General features: G+C 37.7%; 1 protein-coding gene across 48 annotated transcripts in view; it reads right to left on the reverse strand.

The window, feature by feature from the left end:
- Positions 1-12635, reverse strand: part of MBNL1 (muscleblind like splicing regulator 1) — a 198739-nt gene that overhangs the window by 141259 nt on the left and 44845 nt on the right. The gene's annotated exons all lie outside the window — the stretch shown is intronic.

Raw genomic sequence — 12635 nt, forward strand, 5'->3', positions numbered from 1 at the left:
TTAATTTGCTTCACTGGGCTTCTATGCTAATGTATGCAGTGTAGCCCAATCTTTCTCTTATTAAACCCAATGGCAAAAGTACTATTGATTTCAATAGGAGCAAAACCAGGCCACATATATTTATTACAGTCTGAATGAACATTCTACCTGAATTCCCTTTATTAAAAAATGGCTGGGTTTTAAATTGGGCCCTGTCATTTTTGTAATCATCCAGACAGTTTACTACATTCTGCTTTATCGACTCCTGACTAATTTAACTATTTTTTAATCAGTTTACCTCAAAAGTCTGCTGTTCTTTTGTGAGAACAAGATCACCATCTTCAGATGCAAGATATACTGATAACAGACATTTTTCAAATCTAAGACAACTCAGGTTGCTGTCTGACACAGCAACCTTTCAGAGCCACACTACCCTTCAGATCCTGTGAGAATATGACTTAAGCTAAATACAATATTTGAGACTGAGTTTAACCAGGGTCAATAAATACTGTTTTGATCTTTATTCCGTAACTCTGATGATCGATCCCACTATCCTATCTTTGGATGCAGGTTTTCACTTTAACCATCCAATAATGACTTTTTCCTTATTCTTCTGAAATAATCCCTAAATCCCTAATTCCCTGGTGAGTACACTGATTTTCTTAACTATTTAGTTGTATCCTAGCTGGATTTCTAGCCCTCCATTTATTTAATGTTTGTGTACATTAAAAAGGAAATTCTTGTCACTGTTATAATCTATGTTCTTCTTAAATGTTAAATTACCTTCCTCAAATTTGTTATTTTCCATGTGACAAATATTGTTCTACCCACCCTGCATAAAACACAAATAACTCCTGTTTGTGCATCAACATAATTAATAAAGACGCCAGGAATGTGCACTAGGGTCTGGTGTGCAACCTGGGAATAGCCTTGCTGGAAAAGATGATCTTAAGATTTTTAACTCCATTTCCCCCCCCCAGCAACTGTTAACACCATTCAGCCCCGTTCAACTCGTGATTTTGATGTAATCACCACAAAAAGAATGGCTATTTTTTCTCTAGATTTCAAAGTAACCTTACAATCTGGTTACAGTTCTGTCACTATTTATAACTATTTTAAGAGAAGCCAGGCTTTTAGCTGAAACCACTTGATACAGTTCTTTTAAACAGCATTTTTATATTAGTCCAGTCACCTAAAAAGATCTACAGATTTGGGCTTTGGTTGCACTGTACCGATATATATATTTGCTATTTATTACCAGTCTGTAGTACACATACATTGATCTCAGTGCAATAAAAGCTTATTAACATGAGAACTATCTGTCCAATAAACCATATCATGAGTTCCTCTGAGCTACCCTTCAGTTTAATTGGATTCCACTTAACTTGACAAAAGGGACGCTGTTTCAGGCTAAAGCAACAAAAGGTATTTTACGCAAACACAGACAACTCTTAACAGAGCCCTAAATGTAAAATATGAGTGTGCTTCAGTTACTCTCTTGGAGGTTTGTCTCAATTCCTTTTCCCTTGGAAGGGGCAATGTCTTTATTCCGGAACACATAATCCTACCAATTAAAAAGACAAGGCCCATGGGAGCTACTTAAGATAAATCCGTCCAATAAGAATCTTGTACATACTTTGATTCTCTCTCACTGTGACAACTAAAACCTCTTTCTTGTCCAGATCTCAGCTCATCCCAGCTGCCACAGCCTATACAAAATGTTCTGCTGAAATAATTTTCCTCTCCCACGGCTCTGAATTTGTTATTCCTTTCTTTGAATTCCCTTCATTAGCATTTTGCCGCCCAAATCAAACTCAAATTTCCCGTACTCACCTTTAACACCCTGGATAACTCTGTCCCTGCACACATCTCTCATAATATATCTTTCCCACTCAAGCTGACCTCATAAATCCTTCTATCATATCTACCGCCCGTTCTCTCCTTCAGATTCTCTTCCATGCATCTCTTTACATTTGGAACTCGTGCCTCCAGGGCACTGAATGACCATCTTTAAATAAACCCTTAAAATCACTTTTTCTATGCAACGGTTCATCAATGCTCCACCCAAAAAAAGGAATTTGTATTTTGTAATAAAAATAGGTAGCACTTTGAGACTGGACATCCTGTGCATATATATCTGAAGTGTATCGTCAGAGCTGACTGTAAAGAGGAAGTATCTACTTTTACATTCTGTACAGCACAATGTACACGAACAGTGTGCAATAAACACTAAAAATAATATGTAATAAATAAGAAGGATAAGATTCCTTTGTTTCCTGTAGTGTTCAGGCCTAGGTTAGTTTGTATTTGGTCTCTTCATTCAGTGCTCATAAGACAAGGATTTTTTTCAGCCCCAGTTATATTTCTGTGCACTTATAATAACTGCGTAAATCTGAGAGATTTCACCGGACTCATTTCAATGTAGCAAAGATTTTAACAGCATATTGGACAAGCAGAGATATCTGGATGCAGATTACCTTTTGAATATGCACTAACACACATAAACTGAATTACGGATGTAATTTATCCATTACAAGTTGGTTCTAAATTCTGATTATATCAGTGCTTATGCAGAAAATTGAAAATGATAGAAAAGCCAAGAAGCTTTTCAAACTTTAATTTGCCTTATTTCTCTTTGTGTAATCTACTCTGAACTAGTAACAGCTGATACAGTAAGGGCTAAATTCTGTTCTTTGGTAGAACAGAAATGGGCCCTAAGTGTCTAATTTTTTTTTAATTAAAGCTATTGGTCTCAACAATAACAGCGAGTCCCATAAACATAGAATATATCTTATAAAAGAGTCATTTATTTTATGCATTTTAAATTTGTTAAGCTTTAAATTAAATGAGTCTTCTCTTGTTCTCTGGCCTCTGGAATGGGGCCAGAATGTGTGCCTGCGTTGCCACCATTATACCAGTAGTTATTGTACACACAGCTAAAAATTTGTCAGGCTTCTGTGCAGTGAAAAACCTGTGACAGGCCATTCAGGCTCTGAAAGATCTAATTGGAAGGAGCTTTGTAGCCTTTTCCTAGCACTGCAGCCAGAGAATTTTTTTTATTGTACCTAAATCAGAAAACTGATCCACAGCCTAAATACATTGTATCAGATATATTATAGCATACTGTATGGATAGGAACTATATTATTAGCATAAATACATTGGGCATGGAATAACAGCATTTATTATACATTTTGACATACAGGCACCTGTTAGAGTTTTCCCAAATGTGATATAATACACTTATAAAAATTCAGTCAAAGGTGATGTTGCCTAATACTGTTTAACAAGTATAATTAATTGAGCTTTTAAAATGGATGATGCTGTCTTTTCTGTTTTGAAGCAATCCCTTTTGGGGAGAGAAGAGGATGATGTGGAAGTCTGTATACATGGGGAACCTCAAAAACAGTAAGTAAGGCTGTGTCTACACTATGCGCTAGGCATGTAATTCCCAGCTCAGGTAACACACTCACAATAGCTCTCGAGTATAAATAGTATAGCTGTGGTAGCATGGGCAGCAGCAGCATGGCTTAGCTGTGCTGAGTACATACCCATGGGGTTCAGGTAGGTTTACAGCCGGCAGGCTTTCACTGCTGCTGCCCGTGTTACCATGACTACACTACTGTTTATACTAATGCTAGCTCAATGAGAACTAGTGTGAGCATGTGTACATAAGCTGGGAAACACACACCTAGATCACAGTGTGGATGTAGGCTATCATTGCTAAGAGTTAAAACCTCAGGGTAGTTTTGGCTTCCTTAAAGCTCTGATTGGGCTACACCTGGATCCATTTGACAACAATTCCATCAAAGGCAAAGAGCTGAGGGGAAAAATTTAAAGCCACCCCTATGGTACATTATGATTTCCATTGGTAGACCCCTTTTCACTGATATCAGATATGCTGATGACATAATGTTCTTTGCCACTGAAGCAATGCAACAAATGATGGAGTCTGTAAAAGCAGTTAGTGAGGAATAAGGAGTATTCCTGAATGTGACAAAGACAAAATGCACGTACATTGACATGACTAACAAAAACAGGATGCAAGTGTACATCACTAGCAAAGGACAAGCTGTAGAGGCAGTAGCTGAATTTAATTATTTGGGTTCATATATATCCAACCAAGGAGGCTGTTCCAAAGAAATCAGAAGACGACTAGGGATGCTCACTCGACTGCAGGCTCCTTTAAAGAAAGAATAGAAAAACCATGGCATGTCAAAATCTATGACGGTGAGAGTGGTGAAAAGCCTAAATTTTTCCATAGCAATTTATGGATGTGAATCGTGGGAAGTTAATGCTGCTGGCAAGAAAAAAACTGAAGCTTTTTAAATGTGGTGCTAGCTAAGACTCTTGTGTATCTCCTGGATGGAAAAAAAAGACTAATCCCTCAGTTAGAACGATCATTGGAGAAAAACAGACCTTGATGTCAGAAATCAACAGATGCAAACTTATGTACTTTGGTTCCATTAGGCGTAGAGATGGACATAACCTTGAGAAAGCTATTATGAAAGAAATGGTGGAGGGTTAACAAGTAGAGGATGACCAGCAAGGAGATGGATGGATGATGTGTGGCAGATCTCTGGAAGTTCACCTGCTGAGTGCTCAAAGTTAGCAATAGATCACGAACGCTTCCACAAATTCTGCTGTGATGTCACCAATATTCAGACATAAATACATAGATTTACTTTACTTACTTACTTTTATTAGAGTACAAAATGACCAATTAAATAAAATGCCATTTTATCAATAGGCCTTTTCCCTTTTACAAACTTAGTCCTGCAAATACTTACACATGTGCTTAATTTTAAGTATGAGTCATCCCAGTGGAATCACTTGGCCTTAACAGTGTGACCTTCCCAAACAATTGAAATTTTTCAAATATTTATTCTTATCATTTTTTCTTGACTCTATATTACTTTAATAAATTAAGTCCTGAGCCAAAGGCCACTGAAGCTAAAGGGGGGTCTTTTCACAGATTTCAACAGGCTCAAACCCTTAAAGCCTATATAGCACGTCATAGCCACTAGCACAACTAGACCCTTTAGACATTCTGTATTGCTCAAAGAGCTACCTTGTCTAAACATTTTAAGTAAACTCCTTCAATTACCAATAATGACACCAATCGGAATATCAATACCACCTCTAGCATCACAGGAAACTCTATGACAAACTATACTTAGAAAACAATATTGAATATATTTTACAGATTAAACGTGCCAGATTTCACTGCTGGCGAAGAGTGCCCTTAGTCTAGTATTCTCACTAACTATGAAAAAAATTATACTGAAACTTTATGATGAAAAATACAAGATGTGAAAACAGAGCCTCTTTATCACTCCACTATATTTGACGTATATCCATTAACATGTCTAACTGCATTGGCATAACAGCATTGTATCCTGAGACTCAGCACAAATTAAAAATAGTTCTATTTCTCTGGGATCAGATTTCAGCTATCAGTTCTACCCCTTGGCACCAGTGGGTTGGGAGTTCCCATGTCGATGCCAATGAATTTTGCCACAGCATAGCACGTTGGGAAATCCTACCTCCCAATATCGAAGGGATAATAATTGATCTAACAGATCTTGCTCAGACAGCAGGCAGTCGGGTCAACACAGGCAAATTATTACTAAAGCAAAACTTCTACTGACGCGTTAGCCCAATGGAAGTTCTGGCTGAGGTCTACTAAGTGGCGATTAAAGTAAATTAGCAGCTTTTGGGGGTGTCTTCTAGTGCAACTGCATGACACAGTGGGTCTTTGGGGAGCCACTAGCACTGCTGATACTCCAGTTTCTTATCCCTCTGAAGCGAGAGTCCAAGGCTCACTGAAATTACTTCAGCCCTTAGGTTGGAGTGGCTGCTATCGAGCAACTCCAGTACTATTCTGCAGTTTCAAGGGAGGAGACTTTCCCCTTCCTGCGCTCCACAGAACTCCCCAGCATCCAGAGGATTTCCTTGGGCTGAGCACATAGAGAAGGATTTATCCTTTAGCTTTCCCATTAGATAAAATTCAGAGGCTTTTTATATTGGTGACATTATTACACCAATTAAAATGAAGCTTAATGTTGATTTACCCTTAATCCTGAGGTGCCAGGAAAATTAAATATGTTAATCAGAAATAATCATAGCATGGAAGATGGAAATGCTTTATTTATCCACAGACCAGGTCCAGTACAGTCACTAGCAGTGAAAACTTCCACATACCACCCTGCCAACATGCTACTTCTAAAGGGCAGTTCCATCTTTAGGAGCATTCGATCCTTTGGCCTCTCTGCTGGGACGCCCAATAAGGTTGCTAATTAGCATGGCCATGGCTTCAGTGAGGCAGACATGTGCCCACTAAGAACTTGAGACCATCAACTCGTTTCCCACAGGCATTATGACAAAATTCTACTAGAAGAGGAAAGAGAACTATATTCAATATATTAAGTACAGCAATTGACACAGCCAAACAATTAGCATTTGTGAGAAACCTGTATAGTTTAAGCTCTAATGTGTTCTAGTCCTCTTTAAAAGTAAAGGTGGCACCAGCAGGACTGGAGCACAGACATGCTTCTGAGATGCTCCACTCATTCTTTAATTTTATTTTTTCCTCTTTTTTTCCCCACTTTGAAAGTGACTTAAGGGCGGAAGAAGCAGAGAAAACTTGCAGGATTCTCATGAATAAACTAATTGCTTTCCAAGGAAGCCTTCTTTACTCCAAGAGGGCTGACTGCCTTTGAGAACTGGGAACTGCTGTCTTTCCTCGCCAGCTGAGAGGCTGGACAGTTTGACTTGAAACAAGCCTAGAATTATTCTGCAAAAGATTAGTTACTTAGTAAGATTCCATTTCCACCACAGATAGGAAACAAGTGAAAGTTTTCTCCCAGTGGTTGCGTGAACATGAACAATGAGGTGAACTCCAAACCTTCTGTGCCATTTCATAAGGAATTTTCAGTTCTCTGCCCAAAGAGAACAAAGTCATGCCATATGAAACAGATGAGCTAGACAATAACGCCATGAATAAGAATGTGTGAAGTGCTGATTTTCCTACAAACAATAAATATTCTGGAAGTTTATTTTCAGCAAAAGCTAAATCATAAAATGCCAGTAGGATTGTAGATCAGTCTTCTTGATCTTAGCCAGGAGACTATCAGGGAGGAAATCAACTGATTCTAAGACTCCACAGACTGTCCTCATATTATGTGAATTTCTGGCAGTTATGCATAAGTTCCTAACAAATACACGAGGTACTACTTCCTTAATGTTTGCTACTTCTAGAATTGAGTTCTAGCCTTACTACTATCATTATTCTTCAGTCCTAACGAAAAGATGTTATTGCTTCTTTAAAGTTGAACAATAGATATAAGGTGTTGGTCTTAATGTAATTTGTTGTATCAAGCAAAATTAAGAGTGAACGTTGGAAAACAGACATTTGTATTTAGAAATGTAGAAAAAGCAGAGATTTTGGTTCAGCAGAAAAGGACAGAGGCTTCAGAGGCCGCTCCTGATCCCTCATATGAAGATTTAACTTTGGATAAAAGTTAATGTATGTGAACTTTTGCTCTCAAAAGATTGTTTTTTTTAATATATTTTTATTTTGTTTCTTTACAGATTTCTCTCAGATGAGAAAGTGTTTTCCTCTTTACTACTGTATCTGCATCTATTCAGAGTTTCTTCCATTTAGATTCTCTATAAATGAAACAGTGTAAATGTATAATTGCAATATTTTAATGTCTTCCTGCAGATGTAGAGCTTAACAATTTAATATGAAACATGCCTTACTGAGCTATAACTCTGTCTGGGTTAGCTGGTAAGATTTTTGAATGCCACTGATAGTCCCACAGTGGAACTTTTATGTGTGCTTTTTTAAGTGGGTTATTTCCCCCCTCACATCCCATTTTCCCACTTCATTTGCTTGTTTTGGTTTTCCAATTTCTTTCCCCCAATTGGAAGCTTAGGCTATTAGCAGATGTATACTGAAGAAGGCAAAGAAATGTGTAACTAACTTGTATATAGCAACAGAGAGTCCTGTGGCACCTTTAAGACTAACAGAAGTATTGGGAGCATAAGCTTTCGTGGGTAAGAAAGCTAATCTTATCTTAAAGGTGCCACAGGACCCTCTGTTGCTTTTTACAGATTCAGACTAATGCGGCTACCCCTCTGATACTTAACTTGTATATGGCAATGATATTCTCTCTCTTTGTATGTTATACTCAAATCAATAAATAAGGGCCTGATTCTGTGAGTTTATACTGGTATGACCCAGTGCAAAATCAGGCCCCAAAAGTGTTATTTTTCTTTTTAATTTAAGGAGACCAAGAGTGGAGATATGCATAATTAATAATTCCATCTCTCAGGCAATGGAAAATTGAGATTCTCTGCAGATTAATCCATAATGAATTCATATATTTTACAAGGTCAAAATATTACCTCTAACATTTTGAAGCTTCTCAGTAAATAAGTGGAACATTGCTATGAATTTATGAAGCGTCTGAGAGTTCATATTGCAAAAGAGGTGTCTTTACAATGGAGTGTAATTTTAAGCATTAAAATACTGTGTAATCTATGGATCTCATATGCATAACTATACCATTAAAAATTCTATATAGATTATAAACACTGCAAGAATACCTGAACCTTCTAGCATCTAACTTTTACTGAAAATGTTAAAAAAAGAAGAAAAACAGAGAAAAATAGTCACAAGGGAATATGATTGCTCATGATTTTGCATCTGCTGAAGGCAAGTTTAGGCCCAAACCCATTTTATATCTCATCAGGATATAGATATTGAGTACGAGGTAGCAAATCCTGGAAATGCTATAAGCTTAAGGGACCAAAGATTTATCAGCAAAGCAATAGCTTCTGTGGCGAATATTAGCATTAAAAGGATAATCCTTTATTTGGCCCAAATCCTGCAGTTCTTACCCAGTCCATTGAAATCAAGGGGAGTTTGCCTTAAAAAGAACTGCAGGTTTTAATAATAGTGAACCAACATTCACTGCATACATTGAATGTTTCCTACACTGGAGACCACTACTCAAAGCCCCTAATCACAGAAGTAGTCACATGACACCAATGGAAACAGTCTCAGGACTGGCTCTCTAATTCTCTCTTAACCACAAATATAGACATCTATCATTTTCATTTATCAAAACAAACTCATTTTTGTCTAAACTGAAAAGGCACAACTCAGAGACGATTTTCCTTTATATAAATGTACAATTTCTTTAATATTTTTACTACTTGTAATGAATTACATTTTAATTTTGAAGCCAGAAACTCTTCTCCAGTATATTAAATGTAAGGCACGTGAGAGTGTGGCCAAAGTCTGAAACAGCACAGCAGAATGGTACTGCCATTTCATGGGGTCCCGATAGAAAATATTTGCTTTGCCTGTCTAATGTTCTAAATATAGAAAAGTACATAGGCTCTATCCACCTAGTACTCAAATACTCTTACAGACAGGCACAACAAGAATTCTGCAATACCTAGCACACATCTCATCACACAAGCTAGAAAGCTACAAGGTTTTAAAATACTACGGTACTTGTCAGATGATTTTTTTAAATCATATGAATTAGAGATTTATTGCCAATTTACTAACAAGACTCCATAACTCTAAAGATCTGGCCTACTTCCAATATGTAATTTGAGCTATTCAGATAATTGTTCATTACTAATTATTATTATTATATGCATTAATAAGGTGATTAATGATACTATAGCTATTTAAAGGTTAATGGTTTTATAGTCAGCTTTTAGAGACACTGAGGTGCTAGTAAAGAGTAAGAATACTAAGTATATATTAAACTATTTAAATGTTTTAAATCTGGATATAAAGCATGTAGTTTACTTTTTACTACATCTGTTTAAAAAGTCCACGGGACAAATAAGAATTGTGACTTTGGGGGAAAAAATCCAAAATAATCAGTACCTTTTTAGCCCAGTAAACACACACAAAAATGCAGGTGTTTTGCTGCTAGTTGAGTTGGGCAGGAAATTCAGTAAAGAACTATATTTCATTTTCAAACTGCCAATGGGATTTTCATGCAGTTGTCAGAATAATCTAATTTAACCACATCTCAACTATCTGCTTATAAAACATATACTAGCCAGATTACACTATATGTGAGTTTACTAATGCAGTTTGGTCTACTCTCATAGGTGGTAATAATGGCCACGGAGCTACAGAACTGGTGCTGTATTCCATCTGACACCTGCAGAGCCGTTCAGCACAAAGCTTTGACCAGGGCGCAGAATGAAGTTCGGGCCATAGCAAGCCTTTTGGGGTTAACAGATGTAAACATGTAAATAGGGCAATACCAAATGCATGGCCATTAAATAAGTGTCACGGACCATGAAATCTGGTCTCCCCCCTGCTGAAATCTGGTCTTTTTTGTGCTTTTACTACATACTATACAGATTTCACCAGAGCTTCTCAAACTGGGGTTCATGACCCAAAAGGTGATTATGGGGGGGTGGACACAAGGTTATTGTAGGGGGAGCATCACAGTATTGTCACCCTTACTTCTGCACTGCCTTCAGAGCTGGGTGGCCAGAGCGTGGTGGCTGCTGGCCAGGCACCCAGCTCTGAAGGCAGTACCCTGCCAGTACCAACGCAGAAGTAAGGGTGGCAATACCATACCATTCCACTCTTACTTCTGCGCTGCTGCCTTCAGAGCTGGGTAGCTGGAGAGTAGCAGCTGCTGGCCGAGGGCCCAGCTCTGAAGGCAGCAGCGCAGAAATAAGGGTGGCAATACCATGCCATGCCATCCTTAATTCTGTGCTGCTGCTGGTGGCGGCTCTGCCTTCAGAACTGGACTCCCGGCCAGCAGTTGCTGCTCTCTGGTAGCCCAACTCTGAAGGCAGCGCCACCGCCAGCAGCAGCGCAGAAATAAGGGTGGCAATACCATGACCCTCATATGATAATCTTGCAACCTCCCGACAGTCCCTTTTGGGTCAGGACCCCTACAGTTACAACACTGTGAAATTTCAGATTTAAATATCTGAAATCATGAAATTTACCATTTTTTAAATCCTACGACAGTGAAATTGACCAAAATGGACCATGAATTTGGTAGGGCCCTACATATTAAATAGTATATTTTTCAATGGTAAAAGAATATTTGGAACAAATTCTGCCCCAGTTTAAAACCACTCAACTCTAATGACTCCACCTGGTCAACAAGAATGATCACCTCCACCTAGTATTTTGAAATGATAACACAGAGTCATATAATACTTAGTCCTTTTCACCCCTGGATCTCATGGCTCTTTACAAAGGAGATAATTATCTAATTTACAAAGAAAGGATAACTGAGGAGAAGAGACTTGCCCAAAGTAATATGAGTCAGTAACACAGCCTGGAATAGAATAGCTTCCTGATTTCTAGTGCTATGCCTTATCCCCCATAACACAGTTCCTCTGGCCTGACTGCTGCCTTAAGCATGAAAGTTTTAAGGTATTTCTCTAACCTGGAAATCACAGTTCTTTGGTGGCAATGCTGATTTATAATGGACTTGGCGGAAGCTTCCTATTGTAAACCATATTAAGGTTTTCAATGGTTTGTTTTTAATGAACGCTGGTGTCTCATTTTCAATCTTTTTACATTTTTTCTGAACCTGCTGTATTTTAAACTTTCTTTTTTAAACTTAAGACTAGTAGAGCAACCCAGGAGTGGGGATGTGAAACTTTGCACAGTCAAATGAGTAGAAGCTAAGAAATTAAACTATATGTTGATGTTGTAGCTAGTTATGGTGTTTTAACAATAAATGAATTTCAATTCTTAAGTTCTTTTATATGGAGGCATTTTATTGAGTTCCATGAGCTAAACCTGAATATCAGATATCTAAGTTACAATATGAATATTTTTTTAAAATAATAATAATAGAGCTTCACAACTCACCACAATTGCAGAAAATGGAGCTGGCTCATCACGGTGGCAGGGACTAAGCCCATGCACAGAGCATATGCACTAGATCAAGCCTACCACATAGAGGAAGAAGTATGTTGTATCCACTGCTATCCAAATGCCCCAAAACTCTGACTAGAGCTGATTGGGAATTTTTGGTGAAATGTTTTTCATTGGGAAATGCTGATTTGACCATGAAAAGTTTGGCTTTTGACAAGGGTCTATTCTGACAAATTTCTCAACTTGAAAACATTTTGGAAAAAAAGCTTAGAAATTGTCAAAATATTTTGTTCTGAAATTTTAGAAATGATAAAAATCCTGTTTGCCGCATCAAAATTACTTTTCATCTCAAAATTTAAGCTATATGAAAAATAAAACAGTTTTTACATTAAAAAGGGCCACAGTCAAAACAAAAGGTTTCAAATTTATTTATATGAAAATGCTTGATTGATCTGAACCACATTTTTTAGAATTTTTGGTTCACAGAAATTTTCAAGATTTTGACTTTTTGTTCCATTCTGGAACCGGAAAACTTGTTGAAATCTCGTAATTTTTGGTGAGATGGGAAAACCATTTGCTGCCCTGTTCTAGCTGTGATACTGATTTGGCTATACAATTGGCCTACTAAGGCCTTCTTGCTAAGGCAGAACATTGCCTCCTTCAGCCCATGACATTTCTGTCCACAGCAATGCCGGTATACTCAGGCTTTGCTCCCCTTCCTGGGATTTGGCTTTAAGGGCAGCAATATTATATTCTAGAGAAAA

The sequence above is a fragment of the Chrysemys picta genome, chromosome 9 (assembly GCF_011386835.1).
Source record: "Chrysemys picta bellii isolate R12L10 chromosome 9, ASM1138683v2, whole genome shotgun sequence".
Taxonomy (NCBI): Eukaryota; Metazoa; Chordata; order Testudines; family Emydidae; genus Chrysemys; species Chrysemys picta.